We start from the raw sequence: 16,216 nt of genomic DNA on the forward strand, positions 1-16,216 counted from the left end.
TTGAGAAAATATCAAAATATGTAATATAGATAAATATACAGAGCGTTAGGCATGACTGAACACAGAACAAGGAGCACTTTTAATGAACTTTGGTCTATTCATTAACACTAAAATGAAAAATTAAACTCTACGCCTGTAGGTTTTAGCAGTCAAGTTTTAAGATGAGACCTTTGGAAAAATAATGTTGTCACAGTACTGAGCAACAGAAATGATCCTGTCCCTTTCTGTACCCCTTACTCCTGTGAGTAATGTTCCCTGATGAAAGGGGTCTCATTGGCTTTAATAAAGCTTACTCAGCTATAACCAGTCATTGCTCACATGTGTACAGAGTGGTTGTACTCACACTTTTCTTGTCCTAAATAAGTTTTCCAAGACATTTAAAAGCTATAACAATGTCAACTGTTCTTTAAGAAAGCCTATGTCATCTGTGACAAGGAAGATTTTCAGGAACAGAAGTTCTGCAAGCTGAACTTCAGACTCACACTGATGTTTGGGACATAGTTTTCACTGCTGGCAAACACCAACAGAAAAGTAAGGAATGGAAATGGTAACATGAAAGATGGACTTTTAATTCCAAAGCCAGGAACATTTAAATATGAATGGGACTTACTGCAGTCCTCTATCTTTTGTCAAGAAATATGAAGCTCTGGAACTCCTTTTGTTGCCCTCTTTGTTAACTGTATGAGGCTGACAGGAGTTAGATGGCTTGTTTCATTTTCAAACCCCATCACAAAGAGGCTCTCAAAAATAAATGCTGATAGATACATGAAAATGCTGAAGGGTTCATAAAGGAGAGAAAACTTTCTTTTTCAAAATCATCTGTCACTGGATGATTTACCAGCCACAATCATCATTAAAAACAAAGAGCAAGTTAGATTTTTAAGGTTTAGAAAGGGGAACGGAGCTGCAGTAAAAAATTAAAATATCATTATGGGAAGTATCTGATAACAAAATCAAGTGATATAAAGTACCTTTAGCAATATGCACATCCTTTCCTTTTGCTATTTTTCGATGTTAGTTTCTGGGAGATCACAGAATCCCAAGGGAAGCTCCTCATGGTGATGTTCTCTAATGTGATTTACTTTGAGGAATACTTAATGGAGAAAGGTGCCTACTACATTTTGTTATTGAGTTTTTGTTCGTGGTTCAGGATTGATCCACTTGAGTCTTTCAGCAGGGAGTAGTTTTCCAGTGTGGCACAGCATGACTCCAAATCAATAAGGTTAATAGATGTGGTGGCCACACAGTCAGAGGTGATGTGCCTGGCATTTTCCGTGCCAATGAAGAAAATTTCTGATGACGAGATGTCATTTTTGTGCCGGCAGTAATGTCACCCTGATTACCTAGAGCACATACCCAGTTAGCAAGTTAGCAAGACTGTAAATGGCCCATTAATCTGAATTATCTTTAAGGGAACTGTTTCAAAAAATTTTGCTTGCACCCAAATTACTGCCCTCTCTGTGATTCTTGAATGCCAACAGCATACTTGCTATATAAAAATAACATTGCTGTGTAAATTGATTAAATGGGAATGGCTAGCCTGGAACTTCACGGTATGTTTTCAAACTCTCAACAACATCCTATAAAACCTGCAAAATGGCAGTCTTTAAAAAAAAAAAAAAAAGCAAGAAAAGCTGCAAGTAGTTTTAAAAAATAAGTATATGGGCAGAGGGAAAAAATACAATACAAAATACCACTGGAGAAACAGTAATAATGTGGATGTCAAATCTACTGATGTAATGAGAGTGAAATGCGTTGGTCTTCCTGCCGTTCTAATTTTCTCTGACTTTTTAAAATATGCAAACTCTTAACAGTGCCTCCCAGAGCATTAATGGGTAAACATTCCCAGATGGCCTCCATTGTGAACAAAGTGTTGGACTGGACTGGAAAGAGAAATCTGTTTAATATTCCAATATCTAAGTGTCAGGAAGGTGTAATTCAGAGTGCCACTGAAAGATGAGCTGAACAGAACATAGTTTATGGTAACTTTAGTTAACAAATGACATTAAGGGAAGGATTTCCATAATTAAACCATTAACTAATATGAAATATTGATTTCCTCTCTGATATTACTGTATTACCACTTGTCAGATTTGCAGATACCCGAAGAGCACTCAGCACTGTCGCTACCAGCAACAACAATAATTTGCATTATGATAACACAGTTGAGCACTATCAAGCATAGAAAACAGAGCAAGGTACTGTGTGTACCAAGCCATGCTTGCCCAAAAAATTTTGCAGATAAAATTTTGCAGAAATATAACAGGATGGCTGCAAGGGAAGTCTGTGCAAACAGACTGCATAAAGTGATGATTTGTATTAGGAGGCTCCTTCCACACTGGCTTTCTTCCTCTCTCTCTACTGCTTGGTAACTAATTTGAAGCATTTCCTAGCCATCTTTCCAGTGCTTCTAGATAGCTGCTTATCTGAAGAGCTAAATTCTATAGCAATTTACATCAAGAACTCTCATTTTCTAACAGCAAGAGTTTGGATTTTTTGGGCTGCTCTTTGTATATTAGTGTTGTCCAAGGGAAGTTGAGTATGCACCATGGAAGCAATAAAGAACATTAAATGACAATTTTACTTATATTCCAGTATGCTCATTAAACATGTTAAATAGTGGAATGTATTAAGTTAACTTGAAAATGCAGAAGAACTGGAAGAGGCAAGATTAAAAAAAATTTACACTGAAAAGATCCTCCTTAATTGAGTTGTAATCAGTTAGTATTGATCATTAGTCCTTTCTTTTATCAGCATGATGAAGATAATGATGATAATGATGACGATGATGCAATGTGCAGCATACAGATCATTAAGAAAGGATGACAAATTGTTTAAATATTTGATGATAATTGTTTCTTGAAGGTGATATAGGCTGTACAACATCATATATTATTCTCAAATCCATGGCAGAACTTGAAAATAAGTTGAACAAGAAAAATTTCTTTTTTTTTTTATTTTCCAGATCTACTTCTAAAGAATTGGTCCACTCCGTGCTAAAATGGAAAGGGGCTGTATTTTGGAGAAATGCTTTAAAAAAAAAAATGTTATTTTCTACCTCAGTCTTTCAGAAAGCAAGCAGTTCTTTTGCCAGTTAAACATTCAAAAATCATGTCTCATTTGAATAAATTAACATATTTTGTGGCAAAAATTAATTCCAAGGAAGGAACAATAAATAGGAAAGCAATTTAAATTGTGTATTTTACAGGGGAGGGGAAAAAAAGGAAGAAAACCCAACATTGTCATGCACATGACAGCTCAGCTAATTTGATGGGTTTTGATGTTAATTTAGGGTTTACTTTAATTTCAAAACATATTTTTTCACTTAATAAGGGAAACAAAAGAAACTTTCAACCAGTTTGTTATCTGGGAATGTTTTGGCTTCTCAAATGTGAGAACATGATTGTTTTTATTTCCAGGAGGAGATAATAACACTGAAGCAATAAAAAAGAGTCAAGGCAGCTTGCACAGCACAGGAAGTTCACAGCCAGAGACTTAATTTCCCACACAATGTACTGTGCAATGGGCCCATTAACATAGATGAATAGGCTCTTTAAAGGTTTTTTTTTTTTTTTTCAGATATGCAGCTGCCGCTGAATGGTGCTATGTTAATAAGGTACTCACATGCCTATTCTTCAGGTACTCTGGCATTCTCTACCTAGGTAATCTCCATATAGGAAAAGCTATTAGGGGTTGTATCTTCTACCACACCTTCAATTATTTTAACACCTGCACTGATAATCCAGGCAAGGTAAACTGGTAGGGGGCCGAAGGTCTAAGTCCATCCTCCTCCCCGCCAAAGTCACATCTCGGGGGGAGGGGCTGACGGAGAGGGGGAAAGAAAAAAAAGTAAAGTCACTTTTATTACACATCAGTGGGAACATTCTGAAAAAGCTTTCATGCCTAGGAAATTGTTATTTCTTCAAACAACTGACAGCCTGCAGAGGAAACTCTAATGGAAATCCAGCTCATGCATTGTTATGCACGGCCCTTATGTAGATACATGGGGGTGGATTAAGTTTGCTTCCAAAGGGTCTATTGTGTGCAGCATTAATTTGCAGTGCTCTTGATATTTGAGTTTGAAGGTTTTACAACCTTTGTGTTTACTTAGATGCACTACACTTAGATGCACTATACCCTACGTTTGTTTATTTCCTTCCACAATCTCTTACTCAGTAAATGTTACATTTATCTTTATTAACTTTCAATATGTTGCTGTAAATCACAGAGAAGGAAATAATTACAACCTCCTTGAGATGTATTAGTTTTAGAGAAGTTTGGTTTGTTGTTTTTTTTTTTTTTTCCTTGCTGGTCAGTTCTGACTTACTTACCCATCTGCTAAAACACTGGATATTTTTATAAAGCCAGTGGAGTAAAAGCATTATAACTGTGTAGTTTATTATTATAAACATAACATTAAATTATAAAGAAATATGTTGTATTTCCCTTATCATATATGCACAAACAAATAAACCAATCAATAGCCTTCCAACAGAACCTGACACTGATGCAATTGTCTCTTACTACACAGAAATATAAGAAGAAAAATTGCACATATCACTCTTCATGATAAGCACAATCTTTTCACTGTTTCCTCAGTTTCCATTACAAATTTGTTTGCTATAACATACAGCTCTTCTTCAACCAATATTAAGAATCAAAATATAAATAGGACTTTTCCCATGCTGCCATAATGCGTTTTCTTGTTTTCCTGTAAAGATTCATATACACTGTAGACATGAATTTTTGTAAATTTAAGTTTCCAGTGAGATTTAAATTCAGAAGATCCTAATGGATTTTATTTGAACTTGTCAGGGATGTTTAGAAGTGTCAGTTTTTCAACACTGAACTAAGAACTCAAAGTAACTGGTACATTCAAAGGAAGCTATGATCCTAATCTGAACTAAAGGGCTCAATTGAATAAAAATACCTTATGCTCGAGTAACCCAAGCTATTTGTGGCTCCTTCCCCTCCACCTTTATATGGAAGTCAGATGATAGATATTTTTGCATTTCATGTAGAAATAATTAAGTACCTGACTTACAGTAATTAGGGTCTGAGTAGTATCAGGTGCACAGTTTATTCCAAAACCCCAGAACTAAGGGAAGACCTTTTAAAACTACAGAAAGTTTTGAATTCAGGTTTTGATACTACATAATGGATAAGAGAAAAGAAATTACCTTCGTTAAGGCTTACTCATTAGGGGCACAACAGCAGAAACAGCTGCCTCCAAGACCTGTTTGCTTTTTGGGTTGGGGGTGTCTATTTGTATCCTGTCTCAAACTGAGTAAGAAGTGCAAACCAAATGTCAGGAGCCACTGACCTCAGCTGTTGAAGAAGGGAACTTAATCCAACCTTTTGGGTCAGGATCTTCTCTAATGTCCTAGGAAATTATAATAGTGGGAATAAAGAAATGCATTTCACAAAACTGTTTGAAGTACTGTGGTACTACTAGCATTGTATAAAACAATAGCACAGCTTTCTCTGGAACATGATAAAAAGTATGTGAAACTGTGGCTGGTTTAGAGAATATAGATCTAGCACTTCTGTTCTTGTTTTGTAACACAAGGACAAGAAGTGACAGTAAAGAGATGCAAATTCAAAACCAATAAAAGGAAACCCCATTTTTTGTTATTGTGGATATTTAGGCTCTCAATATGCAATACCATGATATTTCATCAAAGTCAGATTAAATCCCACAGAACAGTTACAGAAATCTAATGTTTGTATAATACAAGGATCTCCAGTATTACAACAGGTAACTAGTTTCTGGAAAACAAGAGGAGACTTGGGCCTGGAACACTGTAGTCCCCATTTGCTATTACAGAATTCTGTGTCTTCAACTGAATAGTCAGACCCTGGCTCCTGCCAGAGATTTGGTGCTGCAATATATAGACCACTTCCCTGATACAATATAACAATTCTCACCTTCCAGTGTTCCTAATAATATCCCTCCCCTAATGATATCCCTCATCTTTAATCATTTTGGGGTTATATTTACAGATTTTTTTTTTTTTTTTAAGCTATAAGAACTAGAGAAGAGGAAGTGTGGGGTTTTTTTGTTTGTTTTGTTTTGCTTTAGCTTTTTGTTTTGTTTTTAAACAATAGATAACTCCAAAGATTTACCAAAAAAAAGAGCAAAGAACTGAATAAATATCACAAAGACCATTTTGCTCTCATAAAAGATGGTAAAACTCTTCTGGTTACAATGCCCGTGGAAGACTTCCGCTCAAGACCTCCCACAAATTATCAAAGACTATATTATCAAGACAAGAAAATACTCCTACCAAACCAGCAACACATTTCTCAATTAAAATACAGAGTGAAGGCCAGGAGTTACTGCTGCAATCAGGCAAAGATTGCAGACTTTTCCTTATTACTTCTGCAACTATGAAAACATTTTTGATCTTTTATCCCATTTCTGGAATGACAGATATTATTCTGTGGGTCTTTTGACAACAAAGTCACATGAAACCTCCTATCTGTATATTTTTTGAACATTAACATATATTTGTGTATATGTACTTCTCTAGCACAGCAGCTATTTAATATGAGATATGAACTTACTGTGTGTTAATTCTGTGTTTTTTACAACCTCTCCACATTCCACAAGAGGAATGCACCAGCTACCAAGAAGGGGAAAAAATGACTGCTACTGCTGAACCCAGGACAATGTTCAGCACATTAAAAAAGGAGTCTGACTTGTTTTTGCTTTCAAAGTGTGTGCTGTTTGACTAGAAGGCATCCACCAAGCCCTTGACAAGCAAGGGAAGGGTAACCTACTCCAGTGCTCTCAGTAATCTGCACTATGCTATACCCACTGCACTCATAGCATCATGGGGAAATAACAGAACGGACCCGACCAATCCTCTCTCACTACTGAAATCTTCCAAGAAGGTATGGAGGTGTCCATATCTCCACTTTCCCACCTCTCTGGAGCCAATCAGGAATAGGCAAAATTTAATTTACCATTTTGTGCACCCTTTGAAGAAAAATAATCTATCAATCACCTCATATCTCCCCCTGACTCATTGAATATTGAATGAATGCCTGGAGTTAACTGTGGCAGGGAGGAGATGAAACTCAGCAGTCTCCTGTTCAGCAAATGAGCAGATGGCATGAACCTTTAGAGCTGGTTACCTTTCCAGGGTCTCTGAATATGACCAGTTGACCTGTGGAAACCATGAAGAGTGGTTAGAAGAATTGTATGTCAGATGATAAAGGTAAGTTAAGGTACTCAATCTGTATAGCTGAGATGGTAAAAGACACTCTTCAAAGATGAGAAGTGGTCAACCAGAGGTTTGTTACTAGTCCAGGAAAAATACTGGCACTCTCTGGAGAGTAAAATTAAAATAATTGGAAAGCAGCTAGACAAGTGAAAGAAAAAGTTCAATGAGAAGCACTGTAAGGAAAAAAGTATACGTAAAGAGAGGAAAGCACAGAAAATAAGGTCCCAAAGTAGAGGAAACAAGTAGGGAAAATATCTGTGCAAGGTAGAGCACAAATTGTGGGAACAGGGTGACAATAAAGAGAAAATGGTGTGTAGTAAAAGGATACTACTCTGTCAAGAGAAAGGAAAACCTCTTTCCTTTAGACTTGTATGAAATACAAAAAAGCAAATAATCCTCTGTCTCCAATCACTGCCTTCTGTGTTCATATGCCTATTGCTTAGGGTCATAAGCACCTTGTTAAAGCAGGATACATGGAAGCCTGTCAGGCACTGATCTGTTAAACACAAGCCTCTTTTGGGTGTACTGTGTTGCAGTCACACCATCCTGCATGCTGGGACTATTTCATCAAACAAAAATGTTGGTGAATATGACAGTGAGAAGAGCCAAGCAAGGGCAGAACTAGCAAGGACTCCCTGCTCACCAAGCACATTGAGGTTGTCTCGTGTTTGACTTTGCTTGGAGTCTGGATATTACAACACACACAAATAAAGGAGTGGGCTCTTTGTCAGCTAGTGAAGGTCAGAACTACTTTGCTCTGAAGGTCTGAGCATTGCTGGCATGTACAACTATAGGTTTAACTACAGTCCTGCCTTCTCCAGTCTTCATAACAGCATGATCTGAAGCACATCTTATTAGTCAGATGGTAAGGAGATGGCATCACGATTCCCTAATTATTTCTAATAGCTAAAGAATGAATAGCATATCTGCTGCCTTTCCTGGTGCACCACAGAGCCCTGCTCCCCTCCATAAAGGCTGGGGTGCCATTAGGCTCCTGTTGTATAGCATGGGACTGATAAATCATCCCAATTTTAGATTATTTATTGGTTGTTTAATGGGAAGTTACTTTTACTATGTAATGTTGAATCTAATTACCTATTAAAAAATGTGTTTTCTGGTGTTTTAACAGGCAATCAATGCAGCTTCAGATTTGGAGCACTAGTAGTTTTGGGGATGTATTCTGGTAAGTAAACTCAATAGGTCACTGATTAACTTTTCATCCTGAAAATTTAGTGTCTGTATGCACAAAATGGGCCTATGTTTCTTTCCAAAGTCAGGATTGCTTCCACATGCAGGCCAGTACCTCAAAATAAAGCATGTTTCCCTATCACTGTACTATATATAATGGACTATTGGCTCAAATTAGCCTTGGTTTCTAATTGTACTTTACACAATAAAGGCCCTTGGTGGGAGAAAGTCCCAGTTCCATGCACTTTAGAATGCAGTTTGGGCAAAATTCATAAAAAATCCTTGCATAAGAAGAAAAAGCCTAGACAATTTTCTTCCCTACTGAGGAATACTTCAATAACTTGATTTCTTGGGGACTAATGAAAATTACAGGACCATGGCTGTTTTTTTACATGATTTCCCTGTAATACAGACCGATTCATTAAAAGGAGAAGGAACAGAGTGATCCCAGCAGTCTGTATCTTTAACACTAGAGTCTGTATCTATCTCTCTGCTGCTCCTGGAGGCAGCTCTTAACTGTAAACTTCAGCTAGATGCTGCTCAGAGAAGCCATCCTCGTTGCTGAGCACACTGATTTTTTTTGCAGCAACCAGGCAGCTTGTTTAAACCACCATAGAGCAGGGGCAGAGCCTCCTAGAAGCCGAGGTAATCATTTGTATGTTAAATATCTGGCAAAGATGCGGGCTACGGACAGAGAAAAGCAACATGGAAGGAGGGAGGAGCTGAGAAAAAGGACAGTGTTTTAAAGTAAATCCACTTTCTCTGGAAGGTGTGACATTATAGTAAGACTAGAAACAGAGCTGGGAAGGCAGGAAGACTGTGCATCTGTATTCTACACATTTTGTTCTAATGTGCTCTTTTTCCTTTATCTTTTTTGTTTTTGTTGTTTTTCAGACTGGCTGCAAAGTTTTATAAAAGGCTCTCACTGATGAAGCCAACCAAAAAGACAGGGTACTGTGATGGTGCTTCTTATCTATGGACATTTGTTTTCTAGTTTGTTTTTCTGAGATGGGCTGCTAAGGAAATAAAGCCCCATGTAATTTCCAGCAATGACAAGTGAATCAGTTCTCTTGCTTAAAAAAAATAAACCCCCCTCATTTTCATATTTCCATATTTAATTTTTGCACTTGTATGTACATTTCTGTTATCTTCCAGCCACATGTTGCTATTTGTCTCTGTAGTAGAGGATTTTTTCTTTCCTTTTTTTTTTTTTGACTGTGGGCTATGTGAAGCCTGACTTGCATGTAAAAGATCCAGAGGGAAAAAACCCTCCAGTCCTCACTGAACTAGAGATAACTGGCATGCTGCATACTTTGTGAGAGCACTCCACACTCACCATCATCTTGGGTAGCACATGGTGCGTATGTGCAACACCACACACCTACAGACCAACATCATGTGGACGGTGCAAAGTCCCAGAGAAGATCAACAGGCATGAGCAAGTAGGGGTGACGGGTGGCTGAAAAAAATTATCAGATACTGGCTCTTTCAAAAACCAGCCATATTTGGCCAACTAAGCACTGTTTAACACTCAACCAGTCACTATGGAACTTCCACAGAGTACGACTGCCAAATCTTGAGTAGAAGGAGAGCCCTGATGTTTATGAGACCATTGTAGGCACCCCACTGCATTTAGACTGTTGCTTATGTTAGTCACCCTTCAGCTGTCTGACTTTCAATGATGCTCAGGCTCCTAAGATATATGCGTGCTTTGAAAAGGTTACATATAGTCACAAGCAGCAAGCTAAGACTCTCGTGTTCAGTTAGAATTAGTGAGGCAGCTCATTGCTATGATACATCTTAACTCAGCGTCAGCAGCACTTGTACAGACATAATTTCTGTTGTGCTTGCTGGCAGACAAGATTTCAGACAGACTGGTTATGATTTAGTTTTGGTCTACATGTTCAGGGCTCAGCCAAACTCCATCTACAGCCAACAGAGCCTGCGTTCAACAGGAGAGAGAGTAAATGCATTCAGTTTTCTGTTTGAGTATTTTGGTTGTTGCTTCATCAGTGGTCAACAGACACCCACAGTCTGCTCCAATCTGCTCCCAGGCTGCAGACAGCTCTGGTTTGTCCACATAGAGTGCATTCAATTAATTTGTCCTGTGAGTTTCTCTTCCACAGACGGGACATACCTCCAGCTCCAGTGTCTCACTGCTGCTTCTAGTGCCATTGTGTGGCTGCCAAACCCACCAGTGTCCTGCTCTCTGACAGACATGCTCTGCCCTTGCAGCAGGAAAGAATGTTTAGGATAACCTTTTTTCCCCCCTGATGACAGAGTAGGAAAGTGGTATTCAAGAAATAGAACAGTGCATGGTGTCTAGTCACCTGGTACCGATCTCCCTCCCATCTCAGTTTTCTGTATCTTCATATTCACATGTCTTCACACCCACATGCCAGCCAAGTCACCCAACTGTGGTTCCCAATGTCTGTGAAGTCACTGTTGATAATTTATGAAGACTATTCTATCTTGTATGGGAACTGTCAGGTTTTGAACTTAAATACAAATAAAACAAGTGTTAAAATGAGACTCTGGAAAGGTACTTGAAAGTTTGGGAGAAATTAATAGGCTTTCATGTAGTGTCTTCAACCTGTAAATGTGAATCTACCTGCAATTAATACTGAATTTGCTATAAACAGTAACTATGACAAATTCACTAGATGACTAGTTCTATTGTTTTAACAGGTTTTTTTTCCTTTTTTTTTTTTTTTTCCTTTTTTGGAGGGGGTTGTGTTTGTATAATTTGGGAGTTTAAATGCTGAACTAGCCCATCCCCATGAAAATCCCCAAATTCAGCCAAAATCATGGTATTACACATTTTTCCCCTGCACCTCTATTCATGTCTAATGGCAAATGTAGCATTTTCCTTCTGGAGCAGTTAAGATAAAAGGTCTTGGTTAAGAGAAGCTTTTCTCCTGGAAAAGATAATCTGCCTTCAAAGTTATAAGTTAAACAATTGAGTGGTCTAATTGGTTGAACATTTACAACTTACTTATACTTGAACTTGTGCCAAACTATGTGAAAAACATTTATATTCCACTTCCCCAAACTTCTTCTCCCCTTTTTTTTATTTTTTTTTTTTTTTTTTTTTTTGGGGGGGGGGGGGTGTATGCATGTATGAGCTGAACCTTTGGGAACTCCTTTCAGCTGATGCATCACTGAGGTGGTTAAACACATTACATTATGGCAGTCGGTCACATCAGTATTTCACACTGGAATACCGGACTTGACATATCACTGGAAAAGGAAGTGAAATGATCCACAATCTGAAGTTTCTTGAAACTTGAGATTCTGAAGACAGGATTTTCACCTATGTAACTCAACCTGCGGGGGGCAGGGGGGATAGTGCCATGAGGGTCCTGCTTGTGAGTGGAAAACAGTCAATACTCTGTAAATACCCCTACTTATTTTGGTGAACCTCTCTAAAGCAGTTATGGAAGGGCAATATGTGACAGAATATGACTCTCCAGCAGACAAAATGCAATGCATTGCCATATTTTTATACAATAATGCCATGAATATAAGGCATCCTAAAGCTTTCACTAGCACATGAACTCTTACCTGAATCCTTGACATTGATGGAAATTTAGCCTATGAATAGTCTTGAGATTTCCTATTTCTTTCAACAGCCATGTGATCTAATACTCAGATGAGGGAAGACCTGCAGTAGTTTTAGGGGTGTATCTTGTATTTTCAAAGGAAGAACTGCAAGTCCATTGAAATACAAAGCTTAACTTCTAGAGCTGTGCAGAATATGAACCTTACCTACCTCTTTTCACCTAGTAACCTGCCACATAGACCAAACAAGTCCACTGAACATACACAACATTGAACATAATCACCTTCAACTCTAACCAGAGTATATCTTTCTGGTGATTTCATCATAAAAAAAAAAAAAAAAGAAGTCTTGATTATGAATAAACATCTTTCAATATTTTAGTGCAAAAGGGTTAGGAATAGGACCTGGAAATTCTAGTTTTCTAGCTTTAATCAGCATACAATAATGTGGATGAGTAATTAATATGGAAATAAGAGTAAAGACAGATTCCCACAGTTTGGAGGAAAAAGACTGCCTAGACAATATCTACTGCTTGACTTTATATGTAAGCCCCAGTTATTTGGTGTTTGTCTGTAGCAATGGAGGATATGCAATATATTAAGTCCATCAATAAAAAGACAACATTTGTAACCCTTAATAATATCAGAGAATGTTTGGAAATGTGACACATTAGCTTTTATTATATGCATTACATGTATGCAGGCCAGGTTGTATGGGGCTCTTAGCAATCTGGTCTAGTCAAAAGTGTTGCTGCCCATGGCAGGGGTTGTAGAACCAGATGAACTTTAAGGTCCCTTCCAACCAAAACCATTCTATGATTTTATTATTTTATTTTCATTTACAGCTCTTTTTTTTTTTTTTTTTTTTACTGAACTAATGATTTTTAAGCACTTTGGGGTTAACCGTAGCCTTTATTGAAATTTCTAGAATTATTTAAATCTTAAATATTCAGTGGATTATAGAGAATATCTGTTTCTTGAATACCCCATGGCATCCTAGATACAAAGCTCATGCAAGTTCATTCTCTCCTTCCTTCCTTCCATCTCAGAATCATCTGCAAATGACTTTCCCTTGCCATTGATAGTTTTATTGTGCAATAGTCCTGCTTCTTACAATGTCCCCCTCAGCTCTCCCAAGTTTGTACTTTGCATTCAAGGTCTCACAGGGTTCTCTAAGATTTACACAGCTGTGGCAAACAATTTCAAAATTAGCCACCTGACCTTCCCCAAAATGCTCAAAGAGCTCAAATTCCTTATTGCAGACATAAGAATCAAACACATTTGAAGGCCCTAGGGCCACATTTTTTTTTTAGCTACCAGGCATAAAACCTCCTCCCTCTACTCTTTCAGAGGACTCCATTTCACCAGTGCCTTTTTATCTGCTCTCTGAATTCTACCCCATCTTCCATCTGCACAAAGAACTTACCTCTACCAGAGGGGCAATAAATGACCACTGAGGAAAGAGTGGCCCCATTTATCCAGCAGCAAAGGAGGTGCTAAATTAAAACCAAGTTCACAGCTGAGAGTTAGTCTCAGACTTCGCTATGGGCAGAATACCAACTACAATCTTTTATGAACTCCCATGAAGTTGCAGATACCTCTTGAATCCTAACTTCAGTCTAATTTCTAAGCCACAATAGGATAAGGCCTGAACTTTTATTAGGCTTTCTGTTTTGATTTATAATTAATTACTACAGTGAATAACTTCATTACAGGACTTGATGATCTTAAGGGTTTTTTCAATCTAAATGATTCTATGATTATATCCTACCTCATCTCAGGATTCATTCTGCACAAATGATATTCCTGGGGGAAAAATACTTTTTCCACAGAAATTTACATTCAAGATAGATGTTGAGCTGAAGCGCAGAAAGACAAACACTCTTGGAGTGCACCAGGGAGCAGCTCTAGGGATGTTCTGAGTACATACCTCTCCCTAGAAGAGGAGAGACTGGCAGGTGCTTGGTATAAATCCTTGTAGCTTAGACATGTTCCACATAAGCTAAAATACAGAAAATTCATACACTGGGGCTTCATCCCTTAATGGGGATTCAGTCCTTGTCCAACGCTCATTGGCTCTGTAAAATAGCACTGGTTTCTTTGCCAAATTGCCTTATAAGGCCACAGCAGGGTCTGGATTTACCCATTACCACAGGGTTTAATGACCTTAAGCACAACACTGAATTACACCTCCAGTTGCTATTTCCATCTGATTAAGCACTGAAAAATGTAGAAGGCTGGGTACATATATACAACACTGGTGAATGTACTAACACATTGAGCCATAGCATGCAGTATTTAATCCTCATTCAATACAACTCATGATTATTTACTAAGACATTCAGAAAGAGATGTGTTACCACAAAACTACAGAACTAAAAAAGCTGTTCTGCTTAAAAATAGAAAAATTGAAGTACTTAGCAATAAACTTTTAGGAAACCTATCACTGAAGTGATCTCATGAAGCCACTACTCCTACTAACCATGCCAAAGGCTCACTAGGGTCATGATTGTGCAAATAACTACTCAGGAATGGGAGAAATGGGTTCAAAGCTTCACTCTTTGCCATAACCTAAAGCAAAATATATGCAAACTTCACAGAGTTCAATTTGCAAAATAATTGGCCATTTTACCATCATGGCATAACTGGCTGCAGTTCATCCAGATGTTCATCAGCTACTCTAGAAGTTAATCTAAACTGGGCATCATAGTCATTAAGAAATTCAGTCAAAGTGAAGGGTAGGTTATGGATCTAGAACAATACTACCATTTTTAAATTACTATAATAGAGCTTTGAGTTATAATAAGAACCAGAGCTAAAAGCTGAATGCCAGCTTTTCTTTGTTTTGTTTTAAGCTTTCATGTTGACCTCTGCTCTACACAAACTTAAATCTGTTTTACATCAGAAGCTGCAGGGACAGGAGAGTACATGGGAAAAGAACATGTCTGGGAGTTTACAGAGGACCAGCTAAAGTTTTTGAGCTCCAGTGGGATTGGTGAAATAACTAAAAAGCAACAAACAGCAGGTGAGAGGAAGGATTTAAATATAAATAAGGGCACTTTGAAGGCATAGGTTTTTATTGATCACATTCACATTTATAAATCAAAGTCCTCATTTTTAGAAAAAATATGTAACTAAGAAAGAATCCAAAAGCCATAAAATACCAAGCAGCAAAAGAAAAGATATTAGAGAAGAGTTAATGCATGGAATCATGTTGATAAATATTCCCCAGCCTAAAAAAATCAACTAAATACCCTATTTTCTTTAATTAAAAATCACTGAATTATTCAAGGATATCTGACTGAATTAAATATTGAAGACACATCAAGATCTGCCTAGTGGTGTGATTAGGGGTTTATATAGTTATTAAGCTCTGCCCAGTTGAACCTGAATTTAGCCTCCAATTAAAAAAGTTATTAGAAATTCAGTCCCAACAACTCTGCAGATACAAACTCTATGCTTTAAATGGTTAAATATTCTAATTCACACAATTCATCCATTAGCAAAAGACCAAAGCTTATTTTCTTTTTTCAGCTGTCAATGGATATAAAGAAACTATGAGCATTTAAATGGTACTGTTTAACAGACAGCATCTGCCATCCTACTAAAGGTGCTGTTCATGCTCTATCCACAGGATCAGAGTTCAAATAGCAGCACATTCAATCTGGAAAAAAGTGGTGGTTACAATAGTATAGTAATAACAGTTACAGATAACAATCTGAAAAGCTGAAACCAGTGAAACATGATGGTTTGCAGTTAGCAAATATTTGTGTGCTTTACCAGAATGTAACCCATTACACTGCCGACTGGGAGAAATAAAAATCCAGTGGGAAGACATGAAATAAGATCAGGGCTCTCTCAAATGAAAAGAAATCCAGTCTTGCTGAACTGAAATGTGATCATTTGGATGACATTTCTATCAGCTCATTTGTTTAAAACTCAATTTAATGCTGTGTTAGAAACTTTACCTTAGCAAATGCTAATGCATAACATGCAACTCAGCTCACAGGAGCAGGCCCATTAGCAGGACTGAACAAACCTTCCTGTATCACAGTATCACAGTATCACAGTATGCTAGAGATTGGAAGGGACCTCAAAAGATCATCTAGTCCAATCCCCCTGCCGGAGCAGGAACACCTAGATAATGTTACAATGGACAAACCACAATTAGGCATTGAGAATGGAGGCACAGATTCACTTCATCAGCTTTAGGCAGATAGCTAAGGCTATAAGGGCTG

This window comes from Pezoporus occidentalis, unplaced genomic scaffold (assembly GCF_034315485.1).
Source record: "Pezoporus occidentalis ecotype Australia unplaced genomic scaffold, CSIRO_AGI_Poc_V1 ctg8, whole genome shotgun sequence".
Lineage (NCBI taxonomy): Eukaryota > Metazoa > Chordata > Aves > Psittaciformes > Psittacidae > Pezoporus > Pezoporus occidentalis.